The following is a 9,019-nucleotide window of genomic DNA, read 5'->3' as shown; positions in this document are numbered from 1 at the left end:
CTGATTTACCACCGTCCCWGTGTGGCTTTTTTCTCAGTTCCCCACTGAACTATAAGCTCCAAGTGGGCTGTGGGGGTTGTCATTTTGATGCAATATTTTCTTGCAATGTTTGCTTGCCAACAAGGACGACAGCTCTGTCCTTGGTCCTTGAGTATAAAGGCGTAGAGAACCCTCTGCAGTCTGACTACACGTGTAAACTTCGTCGTTCGTTAGTAAGTAACACCTCATGCGAGAATGCCTGACAAGACTGTGTGTCCAGCCAGAACGTAAGGAGAAACTCTGCAATGTCTTGTAAAAGTCTGTCGGTTCTTCAGCCATGTGATCCGTGGCTCTGTCCTTTCCTCAGAGGCAGGACAGGTATTCACAGCTGCATTAGTGGACGGGTTGAAGGCCTCTACATTTAAATCACCACCTGATCTGCACCCAGTAAACAGAAGAGACTAAAAGAAGAAGAAAAACATTATGATGACGTTGCTTGAACCGCTAAAAGACATTTTACCAAGACTTTATACTTAAAGCACTTTTAGTATATTTGCACAGTTTGGTGATGAACATCAGCTCAGTCACAAACATGAAGTTTTGTGTCTTTGAGTAAAAAAAAAATAATGACAATTTGTTGGATAAACTTTAATAATTGTAGAAAAATGGCAGTTGTTTAAGGTATTCTTTCAAGATATAAAAATTATGTACAGGATATCAGATTTTGACATGATCAATAGTTTGTAGAGGTTTGGATGCAGAAATGTAGATTGACTCAAAAAACTCAAAAATTAAACTAAGGGTGTATTCACGACAGGTCCACTTGTTTGGTCCAAACCAAATAGCCGACTTAATTGTTTTTCCTTTGTTGCGGTTTGCATTCAAAGTGCTTCCCACTACATGAACATTCACACACTGCGGTGGTGAGCTACAATGTAGCCACACCTGCGTCACCTTCTGACCACCACCAGCAGCCAAGGCGGGTACAGCACCTCGGCAACCCACTGGTTACAGGACGAATAACTACCTCCCTGTCACCACTGTCGCCCACAAGCAGGACCGGATGTAGCACAAGAAGCCATTAATCCTCAGCAGATGAGGAGTGAGAAGCAGGGGGATTAAAAGAGGTTGGGGCTAATGAGAGAAATGGCTGCAGCTGAGGTTAATGGGAATGGGGAACAGGTGAGGTGGGCGTGGCAGGACTGAGGGCTGCTGACCCAGAGAAACACAGAGAAACAAACAAATAAACAGACCCTGACACATGCGATGAGTTAATTAATTATTTTATTCCTTTTTTTGTTAAGACAGCTGAATCTGTTTTAATTGAGGAGGTCAAATTGGGTTTTCTCAATTAAATCCTTTGTGGAAGTTGATTGTAGTGTTTTGTTCACATGATTAATTGTCATGTGAACAGGGGGAAGTTGAAGAAATTTGTTAGTCATGTTGGATACTAATTTTACAAGCTCTACACCATTTCCATAGTTTTCCTTTTTAAGGCATGACTTTTATAATCTATTGTTTGACGATTGTTATGTCTTGATTAAAATAGGTTCAGTTACATGCCCAAAAACACCTTGACAACATATAATAAAACCGTTAATAAAAACATCAGTGAAGCATTGCTGTTCAGTGTCTGCGATTCAGCCGTAGGCCTGTAGTGGGCGTACCAGGCACTGAAGAACCGTGTTATACAGCGGGTAAAATAAGTATTGAACAAGTCAACATTTTTCTCAGTAAATATATTACTAGAGGTGCTAATGACATGACATTTTCACCAGATGTCGGTAACAACCCAAGTGATCCATACATACAAAGAAATCAAACCATAAATGTCCAGAAATGAAGTTATTTGTAATAATGTGGAATGGCACAGGGAAAAAGTATTGAACACATGAATAAAGGGAGGTGTAAAAAGGCATGGAAAGCCAAGACACCAGCTGAACTCTCTCAGTAATTAGAAAGCAAGCCTGCCCCTTGTCAGTGCAAGTTAATATCAGCTGGTTCAGTCCCAAATGATGGCCAGGTATCACACAACAACCATCTGATGATGGGTTAAAGTAAAGAGCTCTCTCAAGACCTTCACAACCTTATTGTTGCAAAGCATAATGATGGCATCGGTTACAGAAGAATGTCTAAACTTCTGAAGGTTCCAGTGAGCACTGTTGGGGTCATAATTCAGAAGTGGAAAGAACATCATTTCACCATAAACCGACCACGACCAGGTGCTCCTCACAAGATTTCTGACAGAGGAGTGAAAAGAATTATCAGAAGAGTTGTCCAAGAGCCAAGGACCACTTGTGGAGAGCTTCAGAAAGACCTGGAATTATCAGGTACGTTTGTTTCAAAGAAAACAATAAGTAATGCACTGAACCACCATGGCCTGTATGCACGCTCACCACGCAAGACTCCACTGCTGAAGAAACAGCATGTTGAAGCTCCTTTAAAGTTTGCTGCACAACATTTAGACAAGCCTGTGTAATACTGGGAGAATATAGTCAAGCGCGATTAGAGCAGCGCGATTTGAACGATTTGAACGATCTGAGCATTCGACGCGCTGAGGCGCAAATCGCTGAAGTTAGAAAATCTGAACTTTTGCAGCTCGACGCGCAGCATCAACCAATCAGAGAGACTCCACTGTGTGACGTAGCGACATATTTCCCGACGGGACAGTTTACTGAATGATGTCCACTAACCTGAAACAGATGGAGAGGAGCTCTTTAGCTTAAATCGAGTGCCTGCAGTCGGTGTCCTGACAGACACATCCTCACCAATGCGTGGCAGCGGCTCATCAGACTGGAAAAATAGTCCTGAAAGCGAGCTGTGAGTCTCTACTCTTAATTATCTGGTGAATTAATTATGAATTAATTATCTGATGAACGTGACATGCTCTTGCTCTCTGTAAATACAGCAAAGCCACTTCCTCGTCCGACATTAAATAGAGCCCCACAGAGGAGGGAGGGGCGGGGAGGCTCTGCCGTGCAGTGCTTCAAGGGCTGTCCTGCGTCTGACCTCAAAGTGCACAAGCTTCAAACTTCAGCGTTGGCTGCGATTTTGAAGCTGAAATCGCGTTCGGTGTGAACGCAGTGTAGGGGTAACCCTGGTGAAATATTCATTTCTATTTTTGTCTTTGATTTTATTTTTTACACTTATAAGAAGAAAATCATTTTAAAGTGTTTTTATTTTCTTTAAGTGAATAGGACAATATGTCCTATATATATGTTATTTCATTTAATCTTCTATTAGAGGTTATGATCAATATATCATTACTCAAAGTTTATTGAATTAATCTTTGCATGTCTCTTTATTCCAGAAGATTAACACTGTGAAGAAAAAAAGAGTTGAAATGTGCTTTAATGTTTTTCTTAGTACTGTTATTAATCATGGTTTAATCATTTTTCTTAATTGGTTTAAAGATTAATAATTGTGTACTATTAATTTCATTATTAATCCATTTGTGCAAAGTGTGGTGTGGTTTATAACCTCAGTGAAGTGATTTTTAAGACACAGCTTAGTCTGCCTTTTGCAGCTTCAAGGTTTTTTGCTGATAAACAACAACGCAGCTGGCCGAACCAGTGTGAGAAAGGAACATTGTTTACTTTCTCACCTCACTCTTTCCCTCTCAAGAACTAATTCTTTCTCTTCTCACAGTTAACGTTAGTTGTTCTTTGTCTGTCGTTGGAGAAAGGATGGTTGGATGGTTCTCTCTCTGAGTGCGTGCCCGTGCAGGCACCTGCCTGTGGATGGTCTGGATGTCAATGCTACTAACCTAATTCTACTGCTTGTGAAGCAAGTGGACTGACTGAGACGGCCAGCCTGGAGCCACTGAGGCTAGTTGTGGGGAGGCGAGAGGCATCTCCCTCCGAGCTGTCAAGGAGACATCATCCACCTGCGGACTTCGCATGCCGACACTCTCAAAACATTCTACCTGCCTGCGGTCTCATGCTCTGAAGACATCAAAAGGTAGACAATTGTTTACTGAGATAAAAGTCGAAGGAAGTCTAGCTCCCGGAGGTGTCGCAGTCTGACAGCTGTTGTGCTGGTCTGGTTTGCACTTATGAAGAACAAGTGCCAAATTCACTAATTATCTTTTCCTCCTATTCTTAACTTAAATCTTTACCTTTTTCTCTCTTATTTACTTAAAACTAGTTAAGCAGCGTACCAGTAAATTACACACCTGAAATTTACTTGTTTTTGTCAACTCTGAGGTGAAATTTATGTGTCAAAATTATAACTTGTGTCATTTATTCATATAATATTTTTAACAAATGCTTGAATGTTTAATCTGTTCATATATCTAAAATAAATTACTTTATTTTGAGAAATCTGTTCAGGTCACAAGTTTTCATTTTTTCTCATTCATGATCAGGGGTGTGTTTCATTAAAACCTGATTTCATTTTGCAAGATCTTGAGGGATTATTTTGTGAAGGTTAGGCTGGTCCTGAGTTTCATAGAGTAATTCACTACAGCAGCATAAGGCTTTTGTACAAAGTATTAGATAAATTTCAGTAAGTGTGTTCAGTACTTTTTCCCTGTGCCATTCCACATAATTACGAATACTGTAACTTCATTTCTGGACATTTATGGTTTGATTTCTTTGTATGTATAGATCACTTGGGTTGTTACCAACATCTGATGAAAATTTCATTTTCATTAGCACCTCTAGTAATATATTTACTGAGAAAAATGTTGACGTGTTCAATACTTACCAGCAATTTTACCAGCTGTAAATAGACCGGGACTTCCGGTTTCCAACAGCCCTGCTTTGCTTGCTTCAGCCGTAAGCAATAAAGCTTCGCTCAGATCCAGTACTGGTGTTGTATGGCTCTCTTCTCTTCACATTTTAATCTATTCAACATTCATGTGGTTTCGTCACGATTTCAATTAACAAACATTAAATATTCTTAGAGTTTATTGTTTGAATTCACATTAATTTAACATTTCAATGAAACCAACAAAATCAAGTATTTAGCATGACCTGTGTCAGCCTTGTTGAGTGAATGAAACCAAATTTGAGACAACAAAAACAAATATGCTTGTAGGTGTGTGTACATGTGTGTCTTCACGTTTGTATTCCTCCACAAACACCCAAGGCCCCAGCCCAACATTGTGCTGCTAACAGGGCCGGAGCGCGTGATGGTCCGTATCTTTAGGTGTATGTGTTTATCCCCTGCCAAAATCTCAGCGTGCTCATTTATAGTCGAGCAGCCCATCAATCTTAATAAAGGAGAGAAGCGCAAAGAGCCGATGAAACGCCAGACATGATCACTATTCACTCAACGAGGGCAAAGAGAAGAGGAGGAGTGAAGGAAGGGAGCTGCAGAGGGAAGACGACAGGAGAGACGGAGGTGGCAGGGAGCAGGGAGGGAGTGAAAGTGAGGAGGGAGGGAGTGGGGAAGAAGGATGGGGTGAGAAAGACAGAGGTCGCAACTTGTTTATCCCCGGTGGTGATAATAATGATCTGATCCTCTCTGGATCTGTCTTTTTTTTTTCTGAGTTGTGGGAGGCAGATGATGAAACTGAAACTGATGAAAAACTGCAGCCAGAGCATCCCGAGAACAAGTGTGGAGTTCTTATTGAACTGGACTTTCTTATAAATGTGAGTTTAATTTGGTGGAAACAAGATCAGCTGAGTATAAGGGGTCACATGCAGGGCGTAAGATCACACTGTGCCTTTAGAATGAGGTGTGTGTGTGTGTGTGTGTGTGTGTGTGTGTGTGTGTGTGTGTGTGTGTGTGTGTGTGTGTGTGTGTGTGTGTGTGTGTGTGTGTGTGTGTGTGTGTGTGTGTGTGTGTACTTGTTTTTGTACCTATTTAGGACCGTTTCCAGTATACACAACTACCTTGTCAAGACCAGTAGTCCTAATGGGGACCAAAGACCGGTCCTAATACGGTGGAACTCCATTTTTGGGTTAGGGTTTGGGTTTAGGACTATGGTATGAGTTGAGTTTAGGTTAGTTTTAGGGTCAGGTAGGTAGCTGTGAGGTTAGCCTTAGGGTTTGTGGTCAGGGTTAGGCTGTAGAAATTACTGGAAATGAATGGAAGTCAATGAATGGTCCTAATAAGGATAGAAATACAAACCTGTCTGTGTGTGTGTGCCCTTGTTTTTCCTACATCGTGGGGCCCAGTTTTAAGGAAAACGCAGCCTCGTGGGGTCCGGGTGCCTCTTTGTGGGGCCCAAAGCCTGGGCCCCACAACTTCAGAGGCTGATTTTGGGTGGGGGGGGGTTTGGTTTAGGACCAAGGAGTAAATTGAGTTTAGGTTAGTTTTAGGGTCAGGTAGGTAGGTACCTGTGAGGTTAGCCTTAGGGTTAGTGGTCAGGGTTAGGAAATAAAATTATCAAAAAATGAATGGAAGTCAATGGACGGGCCCCACAAGGATATAAAAACAAGTTTGTGTGTGTGTCAGTGGGGGTAGGATCACTRCTGAGAGCAGGGGAATGGTGCGAGGATATTTGGCAGCCTCCTGTGATATTGTGCTGACACAGGACACTGAGTCTTCATCCAACAACAGAGACAAGCAGCGAAGAGTGTTTTGAAAGTCAGTGTTGACAATATGTTATTGATAACTGCTTCTCTTTTTGTACAGAAAGGAAAATAACATTAGAGAAACAATATTTACATGTATTTAAATCTAGCTATATGTTTTATTATGAAGTTGATGAGTAGCATTTTGTAAAGACAATGTTCCTTTTCTGCAACCTGAATTTTCAAAATTATGTCATCTTTAATCCTTAAACGTTGAAGGACATAATAAAAGGTCAACAAGAGGGATAAAAATACAATTGTTTTAAACTTTTTTTTACATTGAGTTAATAGTTTTTTTTTTTTTTTCGTTTTCACCATGTATTGAAAAAAGCATCAGTTTTATGTGTTTTTATTACCTGGATGAAATCTTGATTAAAGTTTAGGAGGAAAAAAAGCTTTGCAAAGCTCGTACTAAATGCTATATACTGAGCTGACAAGAGTTCTCTGTACGTAAAACACAGCACAAAATGGCAACAACCTGAAGGTTCTCATAATGATACTACTTCCCACCAAATTCCATCAAATGCCCTAAAAGGTGAAAGATTTGAAATGACGAGAGAAATGCTAACTGATAGATGACTCACGCCATACCATATTACAAACTCTCAGTTGTAAATAAATAGTTGCAAAAAATTATATAAACTAATTAAAGTGGTAGTTCAGATCTGTTGAAGTGAGATGTTAGAAAGTTTCTGAGTAATATCTTATAGCTCTTTGGCTGACTTTGGGTTGGTTTGGAAAAAAAACAAAGTTTAACTCTGACAAGCTAATATAGTCTATGGGTGGGCAATCCTGGTCCTTGAGAGCTTCTATCCTGCATGTTTTACTTGTTTCTCTGCTCCAACACTTTTGATTCAGTGATTGAATCACCTCTTCAAGTTCTGCAGAAGCCTGTCAATCATCAGTTCATTCAAATCAGGTATGCTGGAGCACAGAAACAAGAAAAGCACAACCCATTCTCACTCCCGAGTCGTCACATATTGACGCTTTTCCAAAGTTCCCTCTGCGTCTTATTTTGACGTGTCGGCAGAGCCGGCTCTTGGCATAGGCGAACTAGGCGGTCGCCTAGAGCGCCATCTGCTGGAGGGGACGCCAAACTGCAGAAGAAAAAAAAGTAATTATTTGTAAACACTGGTTGTAACTTTGCTCAGCGCCCCTTTCAATTAGCTTTGTCCTAAAAAACTATAATGAAGTATTACAGGAAAAATAAACTACGCTACCCATAAAGCATCCCCCCCAATGCAGCAATCGCCCCCACCATCTCCCTCATTTGATTGACCTTGCACTGACTCGTCCTGTTCCAACACTCTGTTGGAGGAGGGGCTAGTAGTGCCTCTCTGGTAATGGTTCATGTTGACAAACTCAATAACAACAAGTCTGTTTTTTGTTGTCACATACAGTACATGTCAATGTCAACGGACGTTTACCTGTATAAAAAGCCTCAAAAATCTGTAAATTTTGCAAAAAATCCATACACCTCAGGGGGGGTCAGCCTCGCTGAGGACATGAAAGCGCCCACTGTGAGGCAGGAGGAAGGGAGAGCGGAAAAAGTTCAAAACTTATTTCTAGCGGCAGAACAGGTTGGAAGTTTGATGTTATTTATTGTTTTTTAAAATCATCCTATAGGCTCTGACATGTTAGATAAATTTGAAAATGAGGTTTTGAAAAGATTATTCAACATGAACATTTTTAGTCATGAAACCTTTAATACATCTTGACTTCAGCTCAACAGATTCAGGAACCTTTTGTTGTTTTTACTGTTGTTTTCATTTATATAACTATGTATAAACCCAGACAAAGGATGTGTAATATAATATAACAGTCCCTTATTTTTGCGTATTATAGGACTACTTTTTGTCTTGAGAACGATTTTTAGAAGTCTATTCGTTTTTTTCTCTCCAGTGTTTCTTAAACATTTCTAATTTCACATTTAACTGTGAAAAAACACTGTAAAATATGAGTATTATCACTTTAGAGCTCTAAAAACATTTAAGCAGACCAAAGTAAAGTTTGGTTTTATGCCATGGTGCCTGACTTATCTCCTTGTTGACTGAGATGTGTTTAGTTGTTGGACATTTGGGTAAGATAAGTCAAGCGTGCATCAAAGCAGAGCAAATATTTAAAAACCCTCATCATGTCTTGTATATTTTGCCTTCAGGTCTGAACGCCGGGGTCCAGAGGAGGCGGCGTGCTGCAGTGAACCTGGGAACACCAGCAACAGCTGTGAGAAAGCATCAGATCTGCCATTCCTCACACTTCAACAGCCAACGAGAGAGCGATTTATGATGGACGGAGAGGGAGGAAAAAAAGAGACAGAGGGAAAAATGACAGACGTGGAAGAAGGAGACATAAACAGACTGAACCAGGGATAAGGATTTAAATAAACACAGCAAATGAAATGAGGAGCTGAGAGGGGAGGCGATAAAGGAGGAAAAAAATGTAGAGGGAGCAAGAAGACTGAACGAGAAAAAAATGTGATTTTTTAAATTGTTTATGGCTTTTTCATTTGTTTACTT

This window comes from Austrofundulus limnaeus, unplaced genomic scaffold (assembly GCF_001266775.1).
Source record: "Austrofundulus limnaeus strain Quisiro unplaced genomic scaffold, Austrofundulus_limnaeus-1.0 Scaffold227, whole genome shotgun sequence".
NCBI classification, from domain to species: Eukaryota; Metazoa; Chordata; class Actinopteri; order Cyprinodontiformes; family Rivulidae; genus Austrofundulus; species Austrofundulus limnaeus.
This window is presented reverse-complemented; position numbering follows the sequence as displayed.